We start from the raw sequence: 14,565 nt of genomic DNA on the forward strand, positions 1-14,565 counted from the left end.
TTGGAGAAGGGCTCCTGAGGAAGGCCAGTGGCCATGTCAGCACAGGGCTAGGCGCAGGTGACCTGGGGAGGAGTGTTTGTCAAAGGAGTGCTATTTTTTCTCTTTCTCTAAACGCTGAAACCAAAGAAAAATGTCATGACAGTGAAAAGCTTTGTGTGAGTCAGGTTTGAGGCATGTTTGCCCTCTCCATGGGCACAAAATGCCTATCAACCACCAAACTCCTTGGGGGGGGGGGGAGTGTTTCTCTGGTCCCCTGTCAGAGTGGGGCCCTTGCAGATGACGTCACTGGATGGTGGGGGTGACAAGGCAAGAGGAACCCAATGGGTGAGAAGGGGATTTCCTGGCTCAGAGGCCTCAGTGTGAGGAGGCCCAAGAATGTCTCGGAAAGGCCAGAGTCTGTGTGTGTGTGGGTAGGTGGGTGGGGGGTGGGGGTTGCCTGTGGGTACAAATGCCCAGTTTATAGAGAGGAAAGGGGCAAGGAGTTATGTGATTGTGCTTGGGGTGGGGGTGGGGGGTGCCTGTGTGCCTCCTGAGCCAGGAGGTGGGATGTTAGACCCATCAGGCCTAAAAGCTACTCCTCCAGGCAAACCTGGGCTGCTGTCTGGGCGGAGTTGATGGTGCGATATGAATTTTGAGGCCCCACTAGCTGTTCTCATTCTAAGATGGGGAAAAGCCCAGCCTTCATGGTGCAGAGCTATGCCTGGTACTATGTGTCTGACAGCGTGGCTGGAGAAGCACAGACAGGGAATGGCGGAGGCTGTTGGCCACAGGAGGGGAGGGGAAGGGACAGTCTCCACACACACCCCCATGTACCCTGTACCTCCAGCAAACAGCCCAGGATAGGGACCTCGGCGAGGCCCTCAGAGCCCTAAGCTGATGGCTAAAATGGTCATCCACGCTGGGGTGCTGTGCTCCCAAGAAGAGGGGATCCATAGGGAGCAAAAGCGGGAGGAGAGGGGAGGGGAGTAGGGAGCGGAGGTGAGAGGGAGAAGGGGCCAGGGAGAATGAAAATCCAGCCTGTTGGTGGTTTCTTCTTTTTTTAAGAGCCACAAGCTGAGATCAAAGGTGATATTTTTACAGCAACTGAAATAGAAAACCACTGGGCGCACAGTGGGAGGTGAGCGGCCAGAACACAGGCCCCTTTATGCAGTCTGCGGCCACAGCAAGCACACTGCCCAGGGCCTGGGGGACAGTGTGGCCGCCATCTTCCCAGCTCAGCTTCCAGAAAGAAGTCAAGGGGATGAGCTACGGCCCTCAGTGAAGGGAGAGGAAAGGGCGGGCAGTGAAGGAGGTAGTGACACTCTCACCATTCTTGCTGTGGGTGTCAGGTGCCCGAGTGACATCAGGCCATTTTTCTTCTTCACAGAGCCCTGGGAACAAGGATTACCGAGACCCCTGTGGGCCTGAGGAGAAAACCAAGGCTGCAGGGGAAAGAGGACTCGGTTAAGTCCCATGGGGAGTTGGGAGCGAATTCAAGACTAGAAACATGGGGATCCTGGTCCAAACCCCTTTCTGCTTTCCGGACTCACTGAGTCACTTGCATATCAAATCGTTGGTGGGGGTGCTGGGTTGCCAGCCCACGCTGGCCCTAGCCTGATGGGGACCCTGCTCAGTTCCACTAGAGCTCAGCTCCAGGCTTTCACCATGTGGACCCTGCCCCAGCAGCACCAGCCCCATGGGGGAACAGGCCAGAAATGCCCATTCTCAGCCCCAACCCAGACTTTCAGAACCAGAAACTCTGCCAGCATTTCCCAGAGTTTAATCTTTTCATGAACTCTCCAGGTAGTTCTGATGCACGCTAAGTTTGAGAATCCCTGTGCTGCAACCTGTTTCCACGTCTGCACTTCAGGGAAAATTCTAAGGCCAGTCTCACAAAATGGAGCCCACTACCCATGAACACATATGCTTGGTGTGTACCCTATGCCCGCCAGCCTTCTAAGCCCTTTACAAAAATTAACTAACCTAATTTCAGCACTCTGTGAGACAGGAGCTAATATGATCCTCATTTCACAGATGAGGAAATGGAGGCACAGAGAGGTAAAGCTACTTGCCCAAGGTCACACAGCTAGGAAGTGGCAGAGCTCTGGAATCTCAGCTCTTAATAGGTAGCCCACAGAAAGTCTCCAGCAGAGGGTCTGGCTCCCAGGGCATGGCTGCAAATGTTATGATAGCAACTCGTATTACCTTACTTGAATTTAAGATAATGATCCCCATTTTGAAAATGTGAAATCTGCTGTCTCATTAAGATGGAGGATGGAGTCAGGCGCAAAGGTAGCCTCCGTATCTGAAACCCCAGGGCAGCCCACAGACCCACACCATTCATGCAGTTCTGAAGCCACAACACACCATCTTGGTCTTCTGGAAGCATGTTAGTTTGCCCTAGGGAAGAGCGTGGGCTCTGGCAGAGGTGGGCTAGAACCCCGACTTGGCCATTCAGGGACTGTGTGACCTTGCACAAGGCACTTGGCCTCTCTGTACCTCCCTTCTTCATCTGTCACGTGGATGGAGACAGTGCTAGCCTGGCAGGGTTCCTGTGAGCGGGGGAAAAGATGGCCCAGAGTGGCCCGGAGCTGGGCCCCTCCCTGGAGCTACTTCAGCGCGAAGACCAGCTTGGGACCCAGAGAAGGTTGGAAAGAAGAAGAAACAGTTCCCAAATGCTAAAAATGCCTTTGTCCTCCAGCCTCCCTGTCCGTTTCCAGATCTTTAAATAGCCACCCCAGCTAGGGACCCCGGGGAGAAACAGTGGCACCTGCTGCAGCCAAGGGGAAGTTAAGAGCTGAGGAGGGAAGACAGCCCGCCACCACCACCAGCCAGGCCTCCGCAAGCAGCACCAGCATTTTGGCCCAGACATCTGAAGCTCATTAGCCCTGCTCCCTGGGGGGCCGACCCTGTTCGGTGAGAATTATCCCAGACAGAGCCACAGAGGATGGAGCAAACGAAGACCAGGTGAGGTGTGGCTACAAAAGAAGGGGGGAGCACAGTCTCCTAAGCTATCTCTGGGGACCTCCGAAGAGCAGAGGAGGCTGGGAGAAAGCCCTGGGGCCTGGGTCCAGCTCCAGCCCAGCCACCAGCTCCCTGGCCATGCAAACTGGACACAAGAAGTGGAAGGGGGTCCCTCTCCCTCTTTGGCCCTCAGTTTCCCCATGTGTGCTTTAGCAGAAGGGCAGGTGAGGCAAATACTGGGTACCTTCCAGCCTGACACTGGCCACAGAGGTTTAGCTCTGTGCTGATAGGAGGTCAGTGATGGCTGGTGGGGACAGAGATAACTCAGGGATGGGGAGCCGACGATTCCTCCGTTGGGCCCAGACATCAGAGGGGAGTTGGTAGGGGAAGACCAGAAAGTGAGACTGCATTTCAAAACAGTCAGCTGGGTGCCCTCTCAGTGCCTGAGAGGGGGCAGAGCTGGTGTGAGCCTCCTGGAGATGGACCCCAACTGGGTGGAGGGCAGGGGTCAAAAGAGCCTTTTCCCTTTAGACTTCCTATTCCACACTGATGGCCAGACAGGCCATGGTTAACTTTCACCTAGCGGTTTTTATTAGCAACTTCTTTTATGCCAAGCACTATTCTAAACACTGTACACATATTAAAATCATTTAACCCTTTCACTGGTGGTGGGTCCTGGGTGATAGACCAGCCTGGCTTCTGGCCCTCACTTGGCCAGTCCTGACATTGAGCTTTCTCAAGACCCCCAGAGAGGTCAAACAGGCTGGCCCTGAGCATGTCCCTCAAGATCGATGCTTCCTCCCATCACTGTTACAACTGACACAGAACAATCTCCCTTTCCACGGACAGGAGTGCTCTCCATCCCCTCCTTGGTCTCCTCCCCTCCTGGCAGCCCAGTCTCTGGGAAACTGTTTCTGATGGGCCTAGAAGATGACCAAAGTGGGGAGGACAACTAGTGCAGAGGGTTCTTCATACAGGCCTTGGTGAAGCCTGAGGACCCATTTCCACTCTGAGGAGAGAGACCCTCTTTGGGGACCCAGATGGGCATGTCCCTCAGACAGTGACTCTTCCCTTCTGGACAGCGTTGGACATACACACGGCCAACGTGGGCTTCTCTGAACCTTGGCTTTTCTCTGGACACCTCATTCCTGGGTTGCTGCATTCTTTTCTTTGGTTGGGTCAGTATCTCTGATGACCAGGCAAGAGAGCTGTGTCCTGAGCCAGAGAACCTTTTTGATTCATTGACTTCTCATGGGGCAACGTTATTACTGGCATTTCTAAGAAAGGCCTAGAGAGAGATAGGGACCCATTCAAGTTCACATAACCAGTCAGGACTGAGGCAGCCCTGGAATCCCAGACCATTTTCAATTAAATAGTTCATCACTTTCAGGTATGAAAAATGAATTATACAAGTGCAGAAAAATTAGAAAACACAGACAAGCAAAAGCAAAATAAATATCCCTTTGGTTTGTTTTTCCAAGAAACTTCGATTGCCTGTTCCCATCCCTTTTCTCTCCCTGGGGCCTCAGCCACACTCCCCCAGCCCCAGCTATAATCAATACCTTGCCTCCTTTTGCCAAAAGCTGTTCCCTGAGGAATAAGCCTTGACAGCAGATCCTACGCCTTAGACCGGAGGAGGGAAAGGCCTGGTGTCTCTTCTGGAACAGCACAGCTTCCGCCCAAACGGAACTGTTTAAATACAGGATATAGGAGGAAAGACTCCCAGCTAGAAGTCTAGAGCCCACTACCAACCCTGCCAGGTCTGTGGATCAACTGTATGACCTTGGGCCTGTCCCTGCCCCCTCAGTTTCCTCCACTGTAAAATGGAGACTGGAACTTGACCTAGTAGTCCCCCCATAGCCTTTATCAGTGCGTCGGCTTCCTATGGGCAAAGACCATGCCCTATCCTTTCAAGTGAGCCATAGAATTTCAAATCAGAGGACCGGGGTCCAACTCCCCATCACTCGCTGGCTTTTGGGACCATGTGCAGGGCACTACCCCGCTCTGCACTCCACTCCCCCATGGAAAGATGCCAACCAGAGTGCTTGTCCTCTGTGTGTCTCAAGGGTACCATCGATCATGAGAGGTGGATCTTAAAGACCCCATGGGTGCCGTAGAGGGAGATACTGAACTGGGCTCTTACTCTGGGGTGCCCCCTACTTGCCCAGTGCCTGGCTTCGCCCTGGCTCAGGGGGTCTGGCCCAGGCTTGTAGATGGAGCCTGTGCCTGCCTGCGAGCTCACACAGCTCTGGCAAGAGAACTGTGTGGACCCTGGGCCCGGCCCACCTTATGAAGTGTCAGTAATGTTGCCCAGAGGGCCTCAGGCCATGACGTCATGGACAGCCGTTTCCATGTTGGAGCTCACAGAGCTAAGGCCATTTTTTAAAAAGAGCACTGCCTTTTTCCCTTTCTTTCTTTTTCCACTTTGGCTAAGGCATGGAATGTGAAAGCGGCTAAATTACTGCAGGAAGGGGTAGAGGCTGGGCTCAGAGACCAGCTGTGCTTTCTGGGGCCCTAAGAACAATGGCAAACCTGGGAGGTCTGGCCCCAGCTTCCTCATGCCCACGTTGAGCCCACTCCAGCCTCCCCTGACAGGACACCAAGGGGGCAGCAATGGTGTGCCTCTTGTTCCCAGATAACCTTTCTGGACCTCAACTTGCCATTTATAAGACAGACTGGATGTACATGTCCACACCCCTCCCCATCCCCCCAAGTTCATATGTTTAGTCCCTACCCCCCAGCATGATGGTATGTGGGGTAGGGCCCTTAGGAGGTAATTAGATGAGGTCATGAAGGTGGGGCCCCCATGATGAGATTCGTGTCTTTACAGGAGGAAGAGAGATCAGAGCTCACTCTCTCCATCTCTTTCCCCCTCCACCCCGTGCGCGCCTGAAGAGGTCACGTGAGCACACAAAGAGCCGGTGGCCATCTGCAGGTGGAGAAGTGGGCCCTCACCAAGAAGCAATCTGTCAGCACCTTGATCTTGGACTGTGCAGCACGCAGAGTTGTGAGGAATATAAGTGTATGCTGTTGAAGCCGTCCAGTCTAGGGTGTTTTGTCCAGGTGTGTCTCAAAAGAACCTCAGCTCCATTGTGGGCGCAGCCGGGCTCTGAGTCTTTAAGGACATAGCTAGAGATGGTATAGTCTTGTCCTACCTTTTCGGCCTTTGCTACACAGCTCTTTCATGTTAGGCACCAGATAATGCCCGAGTGGGGGGTCCAGAGAGAACCCAGACATGCTGCCCAACCAGGCACACTGAGTGTCAGGAGGCCTGGGCTCCAGGCTGCTGGCTGGCGATGAGACGGCAGCTGGCTGACAGGGTTTCTTCCCAGGTTGATGAAAATGTTCTAGAATTAGATAGTGGTGATGGTTGCACAACTTTGCAACCCACTGAATGGCATCTAAGAAATAACAGCGCCAACAAAGGAAATATGGTTGGTTGGACAAGAGGACCTCCAAAAGAAGAAACACTGATAATTTTTGTGCCTACAATACCCCAGGGCCTGCACTTGGCATGTTATCTCACAATCTCTAGAATTTCTTTCGGCTTGGATCTCTTGGGATCCACCATGATGCTATTCACACTGGGATGGCTCATCAGTAAACCCAGCTAGAGCCCCACCTTCGGGCCCCAAGCTAGTCTAGAGGCTGGGGAAGGGAAAGGATGGGCGCACAGACTCTTCCCTGCACAGTTTGGATCCCGAGGCAGAAATCAGAAGCACACCGTGTACTTGGAAGGCTCCTCTCTTTAGGACTAGCTTCCTTTCCTTTCCTTGTATAGGAGAGAACCCCAAATTACAGGCTGGGACACAAGTGGGTGACTGTACGGGGGGGCGGGCCGGGAACTGATTTACCCACTGATGTGGTGGGGCCTTTGGCTGGGTGTTCAGGATACAAGAGTGGGCAAGTCAGACCCAGCCCTGCCCTTAGCAAAGGAGATAGACTTTTTTTTTTAAATATTTTATTTATTTATTTGAACAGAGAGAGATCACAAGTAGGCAGAGAGGCAGGCAGAGTGAGAGGGGGAAGCAGGCTCCCTGCTGAGCAGAGAGCCCGATGCGGGACTCGATCCCAGGACCCTGAGATCATGACCTGAGCTGAAGGCAGCAGCTTAACCCACTGAGCCACCCAGGTGCCCAAGGAGATAGACTTTTAAACAGTCAAACAAACACCCAGTGAAGAATTTCTTTCATGACTGTGACTATCATGGGCACTGGAAAGAAAAGCATGGGAGGAACAGGCCAGGCCTGACCATGCAGGGCCTTAGAGGCTGGGGACCATGCCTATCTGTGCCTGCTTGTCCCTGCTCACTCTTCAGTGTCCAAGTTCAGATAAAAAGCTACAGCCCCCACTCTTTGCAGGCCACATTAACACGTCTGTACTAGGAACAACCCGAGCTCCCGGAAGGCCTGGTCATGGCTCCCTCCCTCCCGGCCTCTGAGCCTGCTGCTCTGCACGTCCAGGAGCAAGGGCCTGCCAGCCCGGGCAGCCACGGTTACTGGAGCTGGACGATGTGTGAAGAGCCCTGCTTGGCAGGACCTGGCCATCCGGCCCCCTTGCCCTCCTCCCCGGCAGATCTCGCACCCTGCCCCCCTCCACGCCAGCTCCCCCCACTCCTATATCTTGAGGTGAGAGCTTTTCCACCAGGTCTCAGGCCAAAGCCTGGTTCTTGGCTCCAGGTTCAGTGAGCCGGTTTCCGGCCATCCCCGCCCTCCGCTGCTCCCCGAGGACCCGCTCCAGCCCTCGGCTGTGGCCTCACGCTCTTTCCATTCTTGTTGGTTTTTTTTTTTTTTTTTTTTTTTTTTGCTTCTCTTTATTTTCCTCTCTGTGTGACTCTCCCCAAGCTGGGCCTCTTTCTATCCTGCCCTCTTTTTTCCTCCCTCCGGGGTAGCTAGGGCCCCAAGGGAATAGGATGCGCTTTAGGGCAGATGGAACAGGGCTCAAAACGTAGCGCTGTTTCACCCCGTGACCTAGGCAGATGGATCCTTCTTTTGGGGTTCTGGGGAATGGGGATGAACCTAACTCCAGTTTCTCTGGGCTGTTGGGAGCTGAGATGAAAGACCCCAGGTGCCTCCGGGGCGTAGGCCCCCACAAACGGTAGTTTCTTCTTACTCTCCTTCTGCACATTCTTCTCCCTGAGCGTCTGCATGTTTTGCTCACTTAACCACAAAGTAAGAAATAGAAGTCTCTCACTCCCACCCCACCCCTGCTGGACCCCAAACACCTTGCTCTCTCGCACAGCCCCACTGCACCCAGCCTGAGAGCAGAGCCAACAGTGTCCAGGTCATGTGTCCAATGGCTGGGAGGCCTCGTTGGATGGCCTAGCTGGGCCTCTCTGCCATGGGGCTCCCGAGGGGGACATGGGAGGTGTCTTCTGAGCTGTGCTATGACTCAGGCACCAGAGCCTTGGTTTTCCACTAACCTAAGGACAAGAGAGACAGTCTTTCAACACTACCTCCCAACCCTCTACAGACTTCTCACTGCTCCCCACCCCCAACATCACCCCCAACACTTCCTAGCTTCCAAACCATCACTTGTGTCCCTGACTCCATCTGGAACCCCCTTCTGATTCCTCCTTCTCATTTTGAGCCTTACACCAGTTCTAGGGCTTAGATGTGACAGAAGATGAGCTGAGGCTCAGGGATATCCAGATACTCGTATTTTTTCCAATGAGAATTGCTCGGGGGTGCCTGGCTGGATGAGTTGGCAGAGCATACAACTCTTTATCTCAGGGTCATGAGTTCAGGCCCCATGCTGGGTGTGATGCCTACTCAAAAAATAAATCAATAAATAAAAAGAAAAAAGAAAAGGAAAGGAGAAGGAAGGAAAGGAAAGGGAGAATGTGTTCAGGATAATATATTGTGTTATTGTGGTTTTTTGTTTGTTTGTTTGTTTGTTTTGTTTTGTTTTGTTTTTGAGAGAGAGAAAGAGCTGGAGCAGGAGGGGCAGAGAGAATCTCAAGCAGACTCCATGCCAAGTGCAGAGCTCAATGTGGGGCCCGATCCCAGGACACTGAGATCATGATTGGAGCCAAAACCAAGAGTTGGGTGCTTGGTCCAGCCCACAGATTACACATTTCTCACTTGTTTTCCTCCCTCTTCCACACGACCTTTCACATAGTTGTGACTATGCAGACCTTACTATAACTTGCTTCTTGGATGTCACTTAAAAGATAATTATGTAAATAAAACCATACATTTATGGTCCACTAATTTTTGACAAGAGAACCAAGACAATTCAAGGGGGAACAGAAAGTCTTTTTAATAAACCATGCTGGGACAACTGGATATCCACATGCAAAAGCATGAAGTTAGACCCCAAACTCTCACCATTGACAAAGATTAACTCAAAATGCTAAAGCTAGAAAACTCAGAAACACTGAACGCTTAGAAAACTAAACTTAAACTCTTAGAGAAAGCTAAAGCTAGAAAACCCTTAGAAAAACACACAGGTATGCATCTTTGCAGCCCTGGATAAGACAATAATTTCTTAGATATACACCAAAAACACAAGCAACCAAAGGGAAAGGTAGGGAAACTGGACTTTATAATAATTTTAAAAATTCGTGCTTCAAAAAGATACTATTAAGAAAGTGAAAAGACAACCTACTTAATGGGAGAAAACATGTGCAAGTAATGTATCCAGTAAAGATACAACATCCTAGGGGTGCCCAGGTGGCTCAGTGGGTTGAGCCTCTGCCTTTGGCTAGGGTCATGATCTCAGGGTCCTGGGATTGAGCCCCACATCGGGCTCTCTGCTCAGTGGGGAGCCTGCTTCCCTTTCTCTCTCTCTCTGCCTGCCTCTCTATCTACTTGTGATCTCTCTCTCTCTGTGTCAAATAAAAAAAAAAAGATATACATCCTATAGTATCCAATGTATATAAAGAATTCCTACAATTCAACAATATTTTTTTAAAAAGATAACCCAATTTTTTAAATGAGCAAAGATTTGAATATGTATTTCTCTGAAAGAGATCTACAAAAGGCCAAGAAGCCCAGGAAAAGTTGCTCAACATCATTAGTTACCGGGGAAATGCAAATCACAACTACAATGAGAAACCACTTCATATCCATTAGGATGGCCAAAATAAAAAAGTGAGAAAACAGTAAGTGCTGGCAGGGATGTGGAAAAACTGGAAACTTCATACCCTGCTGGAAGACATGTAAAAAGGTGCAGCCGCTGTGGAAAACAATCTGGCAGTTCACCAAAAGTCATATAGAGCTACCCCATAATCCAGCAATTTTACTCCTAGGTAGATATGCAAGAGAATTGAAAGCATACATTTCATACAAAGCTTGTATGTGACCATTCTTGGTGGCATTATTCATAATAGCCAAAAAGTGGAAACAACCCAAATGTCCATCAACTGATGAACAGATCAACAAAATGGGGTATGGCCATACAATGAAATACTATCCCCTTATAAGAAGACATGAAGAAGTACTGATATATGCCAAAACATGGATGAACTTGAAAATAAACTTGAAATGTCTGGAATAGGAAAATCTATAGAAACAAAAAGAAAATTAGCAGTTGCTAGGGGTGGGGGCGGTGAGTGGAATGGGGGAGTGATCAGTGTGGGATTTCTTTTTGGGGTGATGGAAATGTTCTTGTATCAGATAGTGGGGATGGTTGTAAAAACCAAAAAACATTGAACTGTATACTTTAAAAGGGTGAATGGGTATCTCAGTATGTTTTTTGTTTTATATAGATCTGGAGGGGATCTTGCAGAACACTGCACCCAATATCCACCTCCCACCCTCACCCCTGCCTATGTGGAAGGTAGGGAAGTTAAAGTCCAGTGAGAGGAAGGAACACAGGGCAAGTCTGAAGCAGAGTAGGGATAGAACCCAGAACTGTACTCTCCTACCTCTGTCCTACCCAGATTGTTAGTTCCTGGAGAACAAGAACTTCTATTAATCTTTTATTACACTTCTATTAATCCTGTACCTTCTATCACAACAGCATAGCACACCGCAGAAGTATGAGTCAGGACGGCTCCTACTTCAAGAGCCTAGATAAAGATGCACTTCCAAGGAATCTAAGAAACATGGATTCCCCGGCCCGCACACCTGGGAGGGACAAGGGTGTGATCAGGGACTCAAATGACCTCCCCCACCCCCCTACCTGTTTCTCCTCTTCCTCATTCTCCTGGTCTTCCTCACAAGGCAGGGAATCTGGTTGCTGGAAGCTCTGGAGAATCACACCTTCTAGAGTTTGCATTCCAAGGGGGAGCTAAGTGCTCCTTCCCAGAACCTATTTATGCAAATTGAGGACAACAGCTCAGTTTGGCCCCTTTGGGTCATATAATGTGGCTAGGAAGATGGAATTCTCCAAAAGGCCAGGCCTTCTAGCAAATTACTGGTCTCCATGATTGTTCACTAGAAACTCAGAAAGCGGGAGTAGGGGGCATGGCAAGGGATGGGTGCTTTTACCATCAGAAGTGGGAGGGAGATGGGGCACGTGGGTGGCTCAGTCAGTTGAGCATCTGCCTTGGCTCAGTTCATGATCCTGGGGCCCTGGGATGGAGCCCCTCATCCATAGGGCTCCCTGCTCAGCAAGGCGTCTGCTTCTCTCTCTTCTTCTGCCCCTCCCCGCCTCTCTGTGCAGGCACACACTCTCTCTCTCTCTCTCTCAAACAAATAAATACATCTTTAGGGGAAAAAAAAGAAGTGGGAGGAAGGCTGGACAGGCAAACACTCAGCCTTCCCCTCCTCTAAGGGTCCAGTGTGGGAGGATCCAAGAGCCAGAGAAGGCAGCCACAGTTTTTAGATGCTGAATGACCTGGGGTATAAGTCTCAGCTTTTGATTTTCTGGCTCTGTGCAGGACGGTGTGTGACACCCACCCACACACCCCTTCTCAGCCTCTGTTTCCTGGACTGCTGAGAATAGTGACTCCCAGCCCACAGAGTTGTAAATTTTGGAGAGAGGGAGCATAGAGCCAGGCACCCAGTAGGGGCAAGGCTAAGAGCAGTTAGCGTTGTTACTAATGATTTGGTTGATCTCTAATCAGGCTTGGGTCAGGAGCTGGGGATTCAGAGAAGATGCTCTAGACAATAGAGACTTCCCAAGGCCCAGGTCTCTGGCCCGGGGCTGAAGGGGCTGCAGTGAAAGGGACCACTCCTCCCTGAGTCAGGCACATAGAAGGTGTGATACCCAGGGGGCATGACTCAGGGTCAGCCCAGTGCTGCCCCAACCGGCTGGTGATCTTGGCTTGGTCACTGCTCTTTCTAACCTCAGTGTCCCCTGAACCAGAGAGCACTGCTCTGGGTGAGTGCCCAGGGTTTCTCCCCATCTCAAGCTACTCTGACTTCACAGGTGTCACCTCCGGAAGTGGCCTGGGCCCCCCATTCTATAAAGGGACCGAGTAGCCCTCACTACAGAGTTGAGTTCTGCTCTTTGCAAAGCCCTGTGCTGGACATGGGGACTCAGATGACTCTGACCAGGCCCTGCAGCCTGCTAGGTGAATAGATGTGGTCACCTAAGGAGGGGAGCTCAGTCCCTGACTCCCTGTGTAACCTTGGATAAGTCACCACCCTGCTCCGGAGCTCCCGTTTGCCCTATTTGTAAGGGAAATAGTTAACCAGCCCTTGGCCAGGCCCACAGCCCCATCTGGTCCCAAAGAGATGACCGGGTAGCCCAGCCCCCATACCTCAGCCTCCGAGTCTAATGACATCATCTCCAATCCTCTCTGTTTCCCTGGCAACTGGGGTGCTGGCTGAGGCTCCCCAGAGGCCCAGACCGTCTGGATTTCCTTACATATAACTGTACCTTGTCCACATTTTCACAATTAAATTGTCAGTTTAGGTTAAGTGTTGTCTGCTGACAGCTGTCAACCTCTCTCTGGCTCCGCTCACTCTTCACCCAGAGCAGGTAAGTGAGAACATCTTGCCCAGTCCCTCAGTGCTGTGGCAAGAGGCTAGAATGGGAGTGGGAGGCAGGAGGTCCAGGTTCCTGCCCAGCTCTGCTGTACATTTGCTGTGTGGTCTTGGGCAAGTCACTCGCCCTCTCTGGGCCTAGGTCTCCCCATCTTAAAAACAGAATCCTCTCTGCTCGGCCTCCCTCCCTCCCAAGGCAGCTACAAGTCTCAAAGGAGCCCATTACTGTGGCAAGGCTTAAAGAACTGTAAAGCTCAGCTTGGACGTCAGGATCGGTCATAAACTGAGCAGATGGATCTTGAAAGGGACTTCTCTGAGTTCCCACCAGAGAAATGGGTAAGATTACTTCCCTTTCTGGTCTACCCTGCATCCCTCTGGCAGCAGACCTAGGTCAGGTTTTCTCTGGCATCCCTCACAAACTGCTCCCAGACTGAAAAGGCAGAAGAGGGGATCTTCCCAACAGGTCCTGCCAAAAGGTCAGGGGCATGGCTCTCCATGACAGGTATGCCCATGCTGAGTGGCCATACTCTCCCTCCCCAGGACGCACCTAAATGGTCCCTGCTCCCACCACAACTGTCCCCCTCTCGGGCTCCCAGGAATTCTCTCTCCCCTCTCCTCCTGACCTCACTTCCCCTAAAATCTGCCCAGACTTGAATCCCACACCTGACCTCAACCCTCCTACTTCAGACCTTCTCCAGGCTGCCCTTGGCAAAGCCACGCTTTGCCAGCACTCAGGGGCCTCTGTGGCTTGGGCCTGTGCTCTCCGGTCATTTTCCTTCCTGCTGCCCTCAAGGCCAGCAGCACCTAGCCCCTGATTCACCCTTCCCTGAAACCAAACTTCTCCCTCTTGTCTTTGCTTCAGCTGTTCCCACTGCTAGGAATGCCCCCACCCCCCAATCCCCAGCCACCTGACAATCCCTCCCCCACCTGCACATTATTTATATAGACATGAATGCTAAGTACAAATGAGCTCTCCATCTGGAACTGTTTATGTACCTGGCAGAAAAGGAACTAACCTTTATCAAGGACTGATTGCATGCAGAACATTTGACATATATCATCTCTTTAAGCCCCACAGCAACCCTAGGCAGTACCTGTCACTACTCCTATTTTCCAGATGGGATGACTGAGGCTCGGAGACAGGCAGTGTCTTATCTAAGGCCATACAGAGGTAGGTTGGGGTTAAAACCCCAAACTGTGTGATCCCAGACCCTGTGCTTGTTCGGGGTCCTGGTGGGAACAGGTCCTGAAGGGCACAGGGTGGGCCGCCTTCTGTGTTCATGAAAATACTTGCTATTAAAGGAGGTTGTGCTGCTCTGCAAATCCCAGGGGCCACTGTTATGTGCCTAAGGCCATCCTGTGGAAGAGTAGAGGCTGGAAGAGGAGTCCTAGATCTCTGCTCTAGATGGCAGAGAACCTTCTCGCAGGTAGAGCTCTCTCATCACGGGAAGAGGTTGTCCTGGAGGGAGTGAGCTCCCTCCCCCATGGGTTTGTGAGCAGAGGTGCCTGAGGCCATTCGCTCATTTGGCAACTCTGGAGCAGCCCCTGTTGGCTGCCTGGGCAGACAGAGCCTGTCGCTGAACATGTGAGGTTCCTGGAGCAATGATGACATTCACGGGGCCTCCAGAGACCAGGACTTCAGAGACATGACAGGGTGAATGGTTCGATTCTAGATTCCGAAATGACCTGAGACAAATGCACATTTTTTAGCCTTTTCGCCAGGTAAGCCCGGTCACTTCAGGTG

This window comes from Mustela lutreola, chromosome 1 (genome assembly GCF_030435805.1).
Source record: "Mustela lutreola isolate mMusLut2 chromosome 1, mMusLut2.pri, whole genome shotgun sequence".
In the NCBI taxonomy this organism is placed as follows: domain Eukaryota; kingdom Metazoa; phylum Chordata; class Mammalia; order Carnivora; family Mustelidae; genus Mustela; species Mustela lutreola.